At 41.1% G+C, this 15,632-nt stretch overlaps 1 long non-coding RNA gene across 6 annotated transcripts in view; it reads left to right on the top strand.

Annotated features, from left to right (window-relative positions):
- The window catches only part of LOC309343967, a 154,951-nt gene that overhangs the window by 33,423 nt on the left and 105,896 nt on the right, over nucleotides 1-15,632 (top strand). For 4 of the 6 annotated variants that reach the window (XR_014157453.1, XR_014157454.1, XR_014157455.1 and 1 more), the window contains one exon: nucleotides 10,385-12,474. This is a non-coding gene — a long non-coding RNA (uncharacterized lncRNA). Of the gene's footprint in view, nucleotides 1-10,384; nucleotides 12,475-15,632 lie in introns of those variants that run through there. The other 2 variants (XR_014157451.1, XR_014157452.1) reach the window with 1 other exon arrangement.

Raw genomic sequence — 15,632 nt, 5'->3', positions numbered from 1 at the left:
ATAGGGTTGTCCTAAGGAAAAGCAGGACATTCTTGGATCAAATCAGAAACCGGGATGGCTTCTGTAAATCAGGGACTTTCCCTGGAAAATAGGGATACGTAGAAAGTCTGACATGCATGTGTGGACAAACTCTAAGAATGTTGCAATTCCATTACCACATGTGACATCACTTGTACAGCACTCTGCTCTACAGCCTGTGGTACAGCTTCATGCTTCCCCAGTTTTTTGGTCCGTAGGGTTAAACTATGGGTTAAACTTCACAGCCCACACACTCAATGTGTAGCAGTAAGCTGTGTCTCTGGTTCCCCCTTTCTCTTCAGTTAATCACAGACATGAAGAGCCCAGTTGTTACTGGGACCACAGTTGCCGGGATAGCCCTCTAGTTCCCGTGAAGTCATGTGGAGAGGGGGTGATTGCTTCTGGGAAATGAAAGATCGAGAGGAGGGAGTGTAAGAAGCACCACAGAGATATGAAGGTGACAGACCCATGATTCCCCCATGGTTATAAATGAAGACTTATGCTAATTGAAAATGAAAACACAGATTATTACCTCACGATCACTCTCATAATATTTCAGAGCAGGATAAAATCTGGCTCAGATCTTGCCCAGAAATGAAATATCTGTCAACTTTTTATTCATGATACATTTTCTCTCAAGGCATACTCAATCATTTATTTCAGGCCTTAATCATTTAAGGCTGCAAAATTGATTCAAAATAGAGGTCAGTGTACAGGTATATCCTGACTTAACCTGAGGAATGCTAATACATTTTGATTGAACAGATTTTTGCAGGAGATTCTGAATTGAATTTCAGTGAGAGGGTAAACATAGGCATTGACGGCTAAGGAAATGCTATGCATCCAAAGGGAAATCATAAGTACAGTGCCCTGAATCAATTTAAAATGAGAAACCTGAAGAAAGTTCTTTTTTTTTTTTTGCAGAAGATTTCACTTTACCCTCATGAATATCAGTTGGTATTAAAAAATAAAATAAAATAAAATAAAGCAGCAGCAGCAGGCACACATTCGTATATATATATATATATAGAGAGAGAGAGAGAGAGAACATCGTTGTCCAAAGTTTTTGTTTAATGATTTCTCCTGATTATCTTCTCAAACAGTTTGATAATAATTACAGTGTAGGTGTTAAAGACATTGTTTGGATCACTAGCTGTCCTGCCTTAGCACTGTCTATTTTTATTCCTCAGAGTGAACAATGATTTTCTTTTTTCACTGACCTCTTTTTTCATATTATTGAAAACGAGGCTCCAGGAATTGAGCCAAAAGAACCTCCCAAGCCACTCTGGCCTTTGCCCCAGTTTTGAAATCCTTCACAATCATCTTCCTCCTCTTCCTCACCAGTGACAAGTGTGAGGCTAGTAACAAAGCAAATAGATGGAGCTCCTTGAAGGGGTAGGAAGAGAACCTAATTCAATAATAATAATAATAATAATAATAATAATAATAATAATAATAATTTATTATTTATACCCCACCCATCTGGCTGAGTTCCCCAGCCACTCTGGGCGGCTCTCAATCAAGTGTTAAAAACAATACAGCTTCAAGTTATCCATAGAAAGACATATAATTCCAGTGAATAATTTGGATCTTCCAATATTGGATCTCAAATTTATCTTGATGTCTGGGTACCACAAGCAGAGAAGGGGGCCAATAGGAGGCAGATCAGAATATCCATTCCTTAAGACACTGATCAGAATATCCACGGTGTTCACGAGTACTTGTTCAAAATACCACTTAGCCTCATGTAAATTTCAGTTGCATGATTCACATTGTTGTATATATTTCAACAATCCCAAAGTCTGAGAGTCAGTGGCTCAGATACTGTTGTAAACAACCCCATTGAAGAAGATAGGTGGTTACCCAAACCTTGTTGCTGGTTGCGAAGGGGCCCCTATAACAGTTCAAGCTTCAGGGCCCCCAAAATGTAGGTCCACCACTGTACACGCATGGTTCAATGCAACTGGATTGAGCTACCTAATGCTGAGTATTGTTATAGGTTTTTTGGGGGGGCAGATTCCCCTAAATTCCTGGGTGCCAACTCCTTCCCTTGGATTTAGTAAAAGCTAGACTTAATCAAGGTTTGATTAAACTTTGCCAAACAAAGAAACCCACTAGATTCAGTTGTGCTAATGAGCCAATCCAGCTCTGCAAAATTAAATGGATGGACCATTAGCAGAGGACAAAAGCCAGTGATGGTGCAAGAAGGAAACCATCAAAGGCAAAGGGGAGCTAGTGGGTGCTAGTGGGCAGAGGCACAGGCCAAATTTGGGGTTTCAATTTTGAATGATGTAGGCTGCGGGAGGTCCTTGGAGTTGGTCAGCAGCGAGAAGGAGAAGGAGGTGCAGAATTCCATTTGAGCTGGGGATGACAGACTGAAAATTAGAGACACAGAGGATGGCTTTTTGCTGTCTCCTAAGCAGGGAAGCTTGACCTTCATAGGATGTGAATGCTCTGCAACCCGTCCATCTAGGTTCAGGTTGTATATATGTGTAAATAGAAGCATATATACATATTTCTGAAATAAACATGAACCTTGGGTAAGCGCCTCGAATTCTCTGGAATCCCTAGAATCTCACACTGTTTGGAGATGGGGTGGCACATAATGGTATTATTGTGGTCACTGAAGCTGTTCTTTGGGCGTTTTTTGTTTTTTACCCTCTTAGATTTCCCCCTATAATATGTGGGGGGTTCCCCCCGACCATGCTGATACCTCCCTCTTATTTTTCAGTGACAGCATATTCCCTACACTCTTTTTGACGCTCATCATTCGATTTTGCTCTTTGAGGGAGTAATATTCTGTTGCTGCTGTCTAGAAATAAAAATGAACATGGTTTACATCTAAAGAGCCCAAATGTGTAGACACCATTTACTCAGCCAGTCACAGTTTTGAAAGAAGCAGTGAAAGACATCTGCTTCAGGGTGCTGAGCTCATTAGGCAAATTGGATGTAGAAGGCATTTGAAGGGATCCTCCATGCATAATGTCCCTTCCTGAAAAGGCACTGAGCTGCCTCTTTGCTCCTGCCTGACCAGTTGTTGTTTTTTAAGTTTTTTTATTAACAGTTTCAACATAACGATTATCAAAACAAATCATCTTCATTATTTTCCCCCCTTTTTCCCTCCCCCTCTCTTAAGAACCCTCTCCCCCTCCCCCCAAGACTTCCCTCAGCTCCTCTGTCTGATTTCTCAACTCATGTTATTCTCTGCATACTGTAAAATGGTATATATCCTTTTATTATCTGTCTACTACATTAACCCTCAATAAATTTGTGTATGTTTATTCAAAACCTGCCAAGGAGTCCAATTCATTTGTTGTCTTTTTAAATAATTTGTAAAAAGTTCCCATGCTTCTTTAAAGTCACAGTTGTCCTTATCTTGCAATTTTGATGTCAGTTTTGCCAGTTCCGCATAGTTCATCAATTTCTCTTGCCACTGTTCTTTTGTCGGGGTTTCCTCATTCTTCCATCCTTGCGCTATCAAGACTCTTGCCGCAGTTGTAGCATACATAAATAAGTTCTTTAATTTCTTTGGCAGGTCTTGTCCTACAATCCCTAACAAAAATGCTTCTGGTTTTTTTTACAAATGTCATTTTAAACATTTTCTTCAATTCATTATATATCATTTCCCAGAATTTTTTAATTTCTCTACATTTCCCACCACATATGGTAAAAGGTCTCTTTTCTTTACATTTCCAACATATATTTGACCTGGTTTTATACACTCTTGCTATCTGTACTGTTGTTATATACCATCTGTACATCATTTTCATGTAGTTTTCTTTCAAAAGAAAACAGTCTGTGAATTTCTGCCTGACCAGTTTTAATGTGCTAGGCTTAGCATGTCATCCAAACTGTGGCTGTATACACACCATCCATTTATAGCACAAATAATATTGGGAACAGGGATCGACTTCAGTAACATGTTGCCCTGAGCAAGGACAAAATTTGTCTACCCCCTAAATGTTTCCTACCTAACTTTGAGTAGACACCCATATAAAGATAGGTAGTAGTATTAGTATTAGTAGTGTTTTGCAGCCCCTCAACTCAGCACCCTGTGCAGGGGAACCACCTGTGCCATGCTAAATCCAGTGCTGTGGGAAACTAGCTCTGTAAAAGGTAAAATATTGTTTCCTATGATCCTTAGTGAAGTGCTTTAAATGTATATAGTGTGTGTGTGTAGGCTGAGACTCATGGTTAAGCCCTCTCCTTAATAACCATAAGCTGTAACAGAGGACAAACTTTGAACCAGGGAGAAGCAGAGCTTCAAGCACATCTCCAGGAGCTCACAGGTTCACACAGTCTTGGCATGCCATAGTTAATAATAATAATAATAATAATAATAATAATAATAATAATAATAATTTGTTATTTATATCCCACCCATCTGGCTGGGTTTCCCTGGCCACTCTGGGCAGCTCCGAACAGAATATTAAAAACATGATAAAACATCAAACATTAAAAACTTCCCTAAACAGGACTGCCTTCAGATGTCTTCTAAAAGTCAAATAGTTGTTCATTTCCTTGACATCTGATGGGAGGGTGTTCCACAGGGCAGGTGCCACTACCAAGAAGGCCCTCTGCCTGGTTCCCTGTAGCTTCGCTTCTCGCAGTGAGGGAACCGCCAGAAGGCCCTCATAGCTGGAACTCAGCATCCAGGCAGAACGATGGGGGTGGAGACGCTCCTTCAGGTATACTGGGCCAAGACGGTTCAGGGCTTTAAAGGTCAGCACTAACACTTTGAATTTGGCACATTGTGTCATGCAAACCAGGCTATAGACTTAACTCATTGATTACTTAGCAGCCCTGTTCATGTCCACATGCTGGTGAGCATGTGAGGAGCCAAAAACCAGACATGCAAACTTTGTCATGGCTGTTTCTGAAACCAGATGAAGGGCCATGGGATACCTGAAGTAACCATTAATTGTTATTTTTGGTGAAGATGCTTTTTCTCTATTTTTAGATGTGTCATTTTAATCCTTTGCTCCATTCAGCATACCGGCGTTTGTAGTTCTGCAGCAATTTTGTTCGATGCACATTATCTATTAACTACTATTTTTGCTTATTTTTGTTATGTTCAGTGGCCAACAACACAAAGCTATTTAACATGCTTTCTCCTTGGGTATGCATGGTAAGCAGACCAAAGCTCAGTATAATTAAAAATGTGGCCCACCTTTACCTAATTGTATCAGGTGGCTAAAAATCCTCGCAGCCATTTGGCATCTATCTGTCGAAGTAAAATGACTTATAATTTTTAACCATCGCCACCGGAGCGAGCGAGGCTTGGGGCTATTATGGTTAGAGAATGCTAAGCAGAGAAAAGCTATGCCTTTCTGAGCAGAAAGAACAATGCCCTGCTTCCATCCCGTATTTTTAATCTGCAAATTGGATATTTTTTTTTTTTTAAGTCAAATGCTTTGCCCTATGACATGTAGCATCTCTGCCACGTAAATCTCAGGATGAAAAAGATTGGAAATAACCCTTGGATGCCAGTCCTGCCCCATGCTTAAAAGAGCACAGGCAGTCCATATTGATTGCCCATGCTCTCAGCAGCAATAAGAATAAACTCAACTCTTTGCTGTCCATTTTTCCTCTTGCATAAGGGCTGCATTCGTCACTCTGGTTGTCAATACATCCTGGTGGAGCTTTAAGACTCTTATCAATATTTAACCATGCTCCCATTGACTCAGCAATTACGCAGTAATTGATTTAAGTCTGATTATCATCATGTTAACATTTTAATGTTCAGAAGTCGGGATAAGTGAATGTGAAATAATTGGAAGTGTTTTTCCGCTGCTTTTGACGGAGGGTAGGAGAGTGGTTACTGTATAGTAATGTGATTTCAGATACTATCAAGTATTTCACATGCTCTTCAGAAGACAGGGCAGTTGGTGTGGGCCTGAGAGATCTTGATTCAAACCACATATTTGTCATGGATTCACTACCTGGCCTGGGGCGAATGTCACTGACATCGCAACCTCAGTTTGCTTGTTATTAAAGAGGAATATTTGTTCCTGACTCCCCATGGTTCTTAGAAAGATGCAGAAATGGTGTGGCATTGTCAAAGAAAAAGTCCTAGGGGGTCAGGCAAATTAAGTAAGTTTTTGTTTATTTCCTCTTGTTCCTTTTTCTTTGCATCTCTTTTCTTTAAAAGAAAGATATTTGTTCCACTTGGGTTTCCATTGACTTAAAATAAATCACATGAAATCACAACTGCAGTCTTTTGCTTGTATGATGTAATATTTTTTAGCCCAGTATATTATATTCTAAGGGACGCGGGTGGCGCTGTGGTCTGAACCACTGAGCCTAGGGCTTGCTGATCGGAAGGTCGGCGGTTCAAATCTCCACGACGGGGTGAGCTCCCGTTACTCGGTCCCAGCTCCTGCCAACCTAGCAGTTTGAAAGCACATCAAGTGCAAGTAGATAAGTAGGTAAGGTAAATGGCATTTTTGTGCGCTGCTCTGGTTTCGCCAGAAGTGGCTTAGTCATGCTGGCCACATGACCCAGAAAAACTGTCTGCGGACAAACGTCAGATTCCTTGGCCAGTAAAGCGAGATGAGCGCCGCAACCCCAGAGTCGTCTGCGAGTGGACTTAATGGTCAAGGGGTCTCTTTACCTTTATATTATATTCTTAGGGTAGCCCTTTGTCTGGTTTTATAAAATGATACCATTTGGAACATGCTGATGATATAATGTGTAAACACACACTCCCCTGGTCTGCATCTGTATTAAAACTACTCTTAACTGTTTTTATATATGGAATTGTTTTATATGAAATTATTTTTGTTGTTGCACTTCTTGTGTTTTATGTAACTGTTTTATTTTGTTTTATAATTGTATAATTTATTGTTGTAAATTGTCCTGGGATTTTGTGGTAAAAGGCGGATAGGAAATCTAATTAATAAATAAATGGATATTTTTTTTAAAGAGAAGGTGCCCACTAGGCTAGAGGGCCAGGAGGAGTGCTGGTGAGTTACTGTATGACCCTCTCATCTCCAAATGCATACCCACTTCCTTAAAATATTCAAAATGTTCCTACAGTTATGCAGCATCCATATACAACTACAAAAGTTAGAGAGGATTTTTTCTTCTTCTCTCAGACCTGGAATAAATATGTATGGCTGACATACCTGAAGTGGCGATCATGATTTTGGTAGATGCCCATCCAGAGCATGATTTGCCAGGTGTGTACACACACGGGGACACACACCATTGTTGGGACTGCCTATATCTGTTTTCAAATGCACACACTGCTTGATAATGCAGAATCAATGAGCTTTTATTTTCGGAAGGAAGCCCATTTCTCAAGAGGTGATTTTCATGGGCAAGAACTATGCAACAGATCTAGATTGTGGGTGGATTATGTAGAAAAGGCTAGCAATTGATTCTAGAATAAAATGTGTGTATGCAGCCTGGGTTTCACTCACTTTGAATAAACAGGCGTGTAGCTTGGGGACGTTCCTCAAGTGATCTTTTTCACTTGAAGCCCTGGTTTGCAAGCCACTCTGCAGACCAAAATGAAGAGAGAGAGAGAGAGAGAGAGAGAGAGAGAGAGAGAGAGAGAGAGAAAGAAAGAAAGAAAGAAAGAAAGAAAGAAAGAAAGAAAGAAAGAAAGAAAGAAAGGGCATATTGTTACAGACCCAAACAGGGCATGCACAAATGTTAAAGGCCTGAGAAGAGCTCACACTTCCTTTGCAATTTTCTTAGGTCAGTGAAGAGAAACACTATGTATGTGTTTGGTTATGTCTGTACAGTGGTACCTCGGGTTACATACGCTTCAGATTACATACGCTTCAGGTTACAGACTCTGCTAACCCAGAAATTTTGCTTCAGGATAAGAACAGAAATCGTGCTCTGGCGGCGCGGCAGCAGCAGGAGGCCCCATTAGCTAAAGTGGTGCTTCAGGTTAAGAACAGTTTCAGGTTAAGTACGGACCTCCGGAACGAATTAAGTACTTAACCCGAGGTACCACTGTATTTAAAAGGAAGATGTGTTATGTCTTTGTATGCCACAAGGCTTTGTTTTGTTATAATGTGACAAGCCTGTTTAGCAGTGGTTACTTGGTGGTAGGTTCTGGCAGAGGAAAGAGACTTTGAGTTTTAGTAGGTGTGGCCAGTTCAAGCCAGTTGGATGGTTAAAAGTCTGTTGGGGGTTAACTGTGAAGGAGAGATGACTTGGATTGGGACTGATGAGTTGGTTGGGGATAAGAGGATATAACTGGGTGGGGTGGGGCATTAGGAAAATTGACTTGAGGGCATTTGGAAGCTAAAGCCAGCAATCGTGGCTCCTCAGCCTGTGGAAACTGCAATCCAGCACCTGATACGTGTATCAGTTTTTCTTTATCTATATAAAATCCCCTTAATTGGCCTACTTTTAGGTTATCCTGTCTCTGGCGATGGAGCCCTTTCACATCCGGGCGCAACTATGTTACTCAGAGGTTGTAAAGCCTTTTGAAGGAATGGGTGGCAGCAAATGAATTAAAAATGCATATATACAGACACTTGTGTGTAAATAAAGAAGACTCAGGGATTGAGATACATGACATTATGGTGGTAGAGGTGGAAGCTCCCCACAGTAGGTATAAAAGCTATAGCGCTGCTTGTAAGATAATGCATGAATACCCTTGTTTTACTTGATGCTATTTCCTCACTCCTCATGAGAATAAACTGTTTGTAATGTTTATTCCTCATGGGAAGAAAATGTTTGCCGTGTCAAATAGTTCTTCCTAAAATTTCTGTGTACAAGTGCTAATTATTCTGCTCTTTTCCATCAACACTCCTGGTATATTTGGGTTTGCTTTTATGTTTGTTTTTAAAGAAAGTTGTTGGTGGGGAGAAGAGAGAAAGCCATCAACAATAACAGCAGACAATCAAAAGTTGCTTATAAGAGCTGACCGTTGCTACATTGCTTGGAGTGATGGAATTAACAAGTAGCAGAAAATCCATATAAGATTAGTCTACTGCACAGGTTCAATAAAATACACCACTAACCAGATCTAGTCTAATGATGGCTGCTTTGGCATTTGATCATCTGTATGAAGGACAAATGAGTGGGAAAATAACCTAGGAGCTACTCAAGGCCATATGAAGGAGGCAAACTGAAACCCACTTTCCTGGGACTAAACCTCATTGAATTGAACAGGATTTCAGTTCTACGTGGGGCTACCTTTGAAGGTGACGCAGAAACTACAACTAATCCAGAATGCAGCAGCTAGACTCGTGACTGGGGGCGGCCACCGAGACCACATAACACCGGTCTTGAAAGACCTACATTGGCTCCCAGTACGTTTCCGAGCACAATTCAAAGTGTTGGTGTTGACCTTTAAAGCCCTAAACAGTATACCTGAAGGAGCGTCTCCACCCCCATGGTTTGGCTGAGGTCCAGCTCCAAGGGCCTTCTGGCAGTTCCCTCACTGCGAGAAGCCAAGTTACCGGGAACCAGGCAGAGGGCCTTCTTGGTAGTGGTGCCCACCCTGTGGAATGCCCTACCATCAGATGTCAAAGAGATAAACAACTACCTGACAATTAGAAGACATCTGGAGGCAGCCCTGTTCAGGGAAGTTTTTAATGTATTTTTAATCTTTGTTGGAAGCCCCGCAGAGTGGCTGGGGAAACCCAGCCAGATGGGTAGGGTACAGATTCTTCTTCTTCTTCTTCTTCTTCTTCTTCTTTACTTTGGAGTAGATTTGGTTAGGATTGCACTGTAAGGTTGCAATCCTATGCACACTTACACCTGAATAAGCATGCATTGGATCAGATTGAAAGGGAGGGAAGGAGAAGATTGTGGGGGTAAAATTCTTGCTCCTGTTCTGCAATTCCTTGTGTGCGACATGGCTTCCCTAATATTTGGTTGTCTGCATACTTCCTTAGACAGTGAAACTATTGTTACGCTGCTGTGAAAAAAGGTATCTCACTTTCCAGAAACTAGTTTTTAAAACCTACATTGCAAAGGAGAAAAGGGGAGAAATTTTCAAGGAAATAAAGTCAAACGGTAAAAAAATACAATGCAGAAGGCTGGACACCTCCATGCAAGCTAGATTTGTAGAACCAGCAACAAGTTTCAGTGACCAGTGGCATCATAAGATTTCCCACTAGGAGCAAAAAAGGGAGTGCAGCTTAGGGAACACATAGCACACTGAAACACAATGCTTCAGATAAGGTGTCTTGTCTTTTTCATTTCTGCATATAATTAGAATGCCATCTCCACATTTTGGAGGGTCTTTTGATAATATTTTTTTCCATTGGGTCCTATTCCCATCCAGAAGATGCTCATGACAGTAAATTCATGTCTATCCTGGAGATGTCATGTGCCCCAGGTTCAGTACAGAAACTGCAAACCAGTTTCTTATATTCTCCCCATTCTGTCCTAGGTTGGAAAGGCTATGCAACTTCTTCCAAGATGTGCTGTCGACAGTCCAAACTACATCTCCTAGTCAGCAAGAAGGGGACACAAATCATATCGATCAGAGACTCAACATCAAGGTAATGTGCATGACTGCTTCAGATAGTTGAAGTGCGGAAATGTCCTTTGCATTATTGTGAGACCAGTGAAAATCTCGCTGGTTGAATAAGGAGGCAGTTCTCTGATTCAAGAAAACGTTTGGCATGCCTTTGGAAGAAGGGTTAGGATAGTAATTTCACTTTATTTCTGTCCTTTCCCATTGTTTCATTAAATTAAGTTTATCTCTTTGAAGCTAATGTACCTGCTCAAGAAATGGGAAGGAAAACAACTCCCATAGGTGTTGCAACACATCGAAGCCAATAGAGTAAGTTCCAGCAGCATGCTCACTGCTTTTGAAATGAAAGCCAGCCCTGAGAGTTGGTGTAGTCAGGGGGTGCCAGGTGCCACCTTTGGGCCCACACATGCCAGGATAAGACAAAGGCCACGCTGTGTCCTTGGCCTGTAATCTCTACACCATTCCAGAGATTGGGTCTTGATCTGATAGGACCATTGTCTAGAGCCACTAAACGAGGACACAAATATATCCTCACAATTTTGGATTTTGCGACCAGGTACCCCAAAGCCATCCTGTTGCGAAATATAGTGACGGAGAACGTGGCGGATGCTTTACTTAATTATATGAGTTGGTTAGGTTTTGCTAGTGAGATTGTCACTGATTTGGGAACCTCTTTTACCTCATGACTAATGAAAAGGTTGTGGGAAGTGTGTGGCATCAAGCACATAACTTCAACACCATACCATCCGGAAACAAACAGTTTGGTGGAAAGGTTTAATGGGACTTTGATCTGCATGATCAAAGCCTATGCAGCAGAGAACCCCAATGACTGAGATTGCAAATTACAACCTCTTCTTTATGTGTATCGTGATATACCCCAAGAAAGTACAGGGTTTAGTCCTTTTGAGCAGTTACTAGGACGAAAAATAAAAGGACCGTTAGACTTGCTCCGTATGACTTGGGATGAGTATCAAGACAGAGATCCAGAGTCAGTGATAGACTATGTATACAATCTGCAAAATACATTGAAAAGATCCTTAGCGATAGCAGGGGGAAATTTAAAAGCAGCCCAAACAAAGCAGAAAACCTGGTACGACAAAAAGGCCAGACTAAGAACTTTTGAACCCGATAGTGAAGTGTTGGTGTTGAGGCCAACCAAAGGAAATAAAATGCAACTAGCATGGGAGGGACCGTACAAAATTGTGTCCAAAATGAGTGATGTGAATTACGTAATCCAACAAGGGGAAGAAGGGCGTAAGGTGGTCCATGTGAACATGTTAAAGCCTCATATTAGAGCAGAAGGCTGGACACTGTATACAATACGTGAAGATCCAGACAAAGCCGATATAACATGCTGGGAAGGGAGAGGGGAACAACTGTGCAATCTACAAGAAATAAAGGTACCTTCATAAGCAAGAAATTACTTCCGAGAGAAAGACATCTTTCGACCATCAAGAAGGAATGCCTTGCCATTGTGTGGGCATTACAGAAACTGAAGCCGTACATCTGGGGCCAATGTACCAATGTTATATGGGATGTGAAGAGTATAATAACAGGTTAGTAAATGTTTATTTGCATTAGATATGTAATGCTGATTGATCAGGAGAATAACTAGGTTAAGTTATCCCCTCTGAGTCAATCTTCTTAAGGGGGGAGGTACGTGGCGTTTGCCCTCATATGTGTGTGACATCATACTGGGTTCATAGGGAAAGGGTTAACTAATTGTAAAATGACTAACCAATGGGAACCCAGGGGGAAGAGTTAATTGTGTTTAAGGTTGAAGCACAGAGGTTTTTGGGAGGAGTTAGAGTTGTGGAGAAGACAGTCTGGAGTTAGAAGAGACAGAGAAGATAAGTCTGTGGGTTGGGCTAGTCTGGTGTGAGAGAGTGAGAGAATTTGTTAAGAGGAGTCAGTCAAACAGTTGTGATAATCAGTCAGAAGGTATTAGGAAGGTATAGGCCAGTAAAGAAACTAAAGTTAAGATACTGACAGGAATATTATCTGAGAAACTTGTTAATGTTGCAAAATAAAATTGTTTTTGTTGTTGTTGTTCAATTTTAACAACTGACTGGACTCGGTGTTTTACCAGAGAGTAACTGGTTGGTGGCAGCGGGGAAGCGAGCACAGTGGTGGCACAGGGATCAATAGATCGTTAAACTTCCGGGGACCCTGTGTGATTGCCACATTGGGGTATATATGCAAGGATAAATGAATATAAATGATTAAGTATCACTGCTCTTCCATCCAGTTGATCTAATGATAGAGGATTTATAGGAAAATAAAGATCTGTTGGGTGAAGGAGTGCTTCAGAAAAGTTAATATTTAAAGAGTGATGAAAGGGGTGAGCTCTCTAGCATGGTCTAGGTCATAGGTAGGCAAACTAAGGCCCAGGGGCTGGATCCAGCCCAATTGCCTTCTAAATCCAGCCTGCGGACAGTCCGGGAATAAGTGTATTTTTACGAGTAGAATGTGTCCTTTTATTTAAAATGCATCTCTGGGTTATTTGTGGGGCATAGAAATTTGTTCATTTTCCCCTCCCCCCTCAAAATATAGTCTGGCCCCCCACAAGGTCTGAGGGACAGTGGACCGGCCCCCTGCCGAAAAAATTGCTGACCCCTGGGATTCTAGGTTTCCTACTGTATACCAACTGTGACCACCTAGACTAAGTAATCTCTGGTATTTCTGAGGCTTTGGAAATGGGACTGATACAGAATTCACATCTTCCTTGTGGCTGAACTTTGGTGGGACTGAGCAGGAGTGAGCAATGGGTTTGACCTGACAATAGGGTGGATCTTAAACTTTTGCATTTCCCTGAGCTTGTTTGTGCTACCTTGGATAGTGATGTTCTAGCCTACAGAAGGATCCTCTCATATATGATTGTTGGGAAGATATACCGTATATGCTAAAATCTAGCTCCTTGCATGCTCTTCTTGGTTTTATTCCTGCTGTCATTTCTGTCTGTCTGGAGTGTTGATTCATTATTAGGTAAATCATTTCTCTTCCCTCCACACGTACAGACCGTTCTAGATTTTTAAATTAATGTTTCTTTGATTTAAGCATTTAAGTTCACTGTGGCGTTTGCCCTCCTAGGTGTGTGACATCATACTGGGTTCATAGGGAAAGGGTTAACTAATTGTAAAATCACTAACCAATAGGAGTTAGAAGTTAACCTGGAGTTAGAAAAGACAGAGAAGATAAGTCTGTGGGTTGGGCTAGTCTGGTGTGAGAGAGTGAGAGAATTTGTTAAGAGGAGTCAGTCAAACAGTTGAGATAATCAGTCAGAAGGTATTAGGAAGGTATAGGCCAGTAAAGAAACTAAAGTTAAGATACTGACAGAAATATTATCTGAGAAACCTTTTAACAACTGACTGGACTCAGTGTTTTACCAGAGAGTAACTGGTTGGTGGCAGCGGGGAAGTGAGCACAGTGGTGGCACAGGGATCAATAGACGGTTAAACGTCCAGGGACCCTGTGTGATCGCCACATTCACAGTTAATTATTTACAGGTCTGTGCTTCTCTGTGGAATAGTATAGTATTTGTCTGACTGCTCTCAGTTCTTTGTTGCATGTATGTTGTGTGTGGCTATTTTACCCGCCTTCCCTATGTGCACAAATGTCACATTCACATTGCGCCAAACCCGGAAGTGAGCCAGAAAATGTCACAAAGAGGGGTGGAATGGGACAGGGCAGGGTGTTTGTAAGCTTTTTCAATGGTGTTTCAAATATACGTGATTTCACTGACGTGTGCAGTGCCTCAGAACGTAAGCACCTTGAAAATAGGGGGGTTGCCTGTAGTATGTACAAGCACTGTGTTAATATAACATGCGTGTGACAAGCAACAGTTACTTAGATCAGTTTTGCGTAAAACACATGTATTCATGAAGAAGTGTCAATACGTACAATACCATGCAGGAAGATGTGAATTTCTGTGAAAATAAAGATGGTTGGAACATTCTCAGCCAGAAGCAAAAAGAAAAGGGGGGCAGGATCACCTGTTCTAAAAGTCTCTTTGTTTCGGGGTCAACTTGAGGAAGGCCATTTTTTCCTTGGGCAGATGTCATGCACTGCATGCAAAAGAGCCCAGCTTTAATTCCTCATATCTCTAGACAGGGCTGGAAAATACTTGTATCTGAAACCTTGGGGAGCTTCCACCAATTGGTTTAGATGATACTCAGTCTGACACAGTAGGGATGCTTGCAAAAAAATAATATTTGCTGTTCTGACAGCAAGTGATCTGATCTGCATCTCTGAAACTAATGTACAATCAGAATTTAGTAGGGAGGTTATTGGGTTGTTGTTTTTATTTTGATTATGTGTTTTGTATTTTGATTTTATTCTGTGAACCACCCTGAGACCTCAGGGTATAGGGCAGTATATAAATAATAATAATAATAATAATAATAATAATAATAATAATAATAATAGTCATCCACTCACTTTCACATTTGCCACAATGTTCAAATGCGATTCTGAGCTCAAAAAATCAACATCTTAAGAATTATTTGCTTATTTAAGAGACTGTAATTTAGAAATGTGTGTTGAGAGAAAATGCATATTAAAATACGTGTGCAAATGTGAATTTGAGCAGATTACTGTAAAAATGAACCCCCAAAAATCCACAGATCAATGTAGAAACATGATAGACAGGTAGGTCAACACATGAAAAAGTGACATGGCCCAAAGATGAATTTTTGTCCCATTCTTGGGATAAGACTGATTCCTGTGTTCCTCAAGATCTATGGATCCCACAGACAAGAGGCCACCATTGAGCCTCTTTTTCTAGCAAGGGGTGCTTCCCACTCAGATGCATCATGCAAGCCCATCAAACCATATGGCAAATCAAACATTGTACTGGAGCTTTAGAACCAGTATGTGGCATCTGTAGCAATAGTAAACCCAATGGAAAAGCAAAGGTATGTGGTGCTATAGGAAGGAGTGTGGTAGAGCATCTCATTTACAAACAAATATCCCAGGTTCAATGCCCACCATCCCAGATGAGGCTAGGAAGGACTCCTAACTGAAACCCTGGAGAACTATTGCCAATCAGTATAGATGGTGCTGAGCTATAATAATAATCTTGATACAATTCATACAGTGGTACCTCAGGTTACAGACGCTTCAGGTTACAGACTCCGCTAACCCAGAAATAGTACCTCGGTTT

The sequence above is a fragment of the Podarcis erhardii genome (assembly GCF_964252035.2).
Source record: "Podarcis erhardii genome assembly, chromosome: 6".
NCBI classification, from domain to species: Eukaryota; Metazoa; Chordata; class Lepidosauria; order Squamata; family Lacertidae; genus Podarcis; species Podarcis erhardii.
Note: the sequence above shows the minus strand (reverse complement) of the source record. Positions and strands in the feature narration are given on the sequence as shown.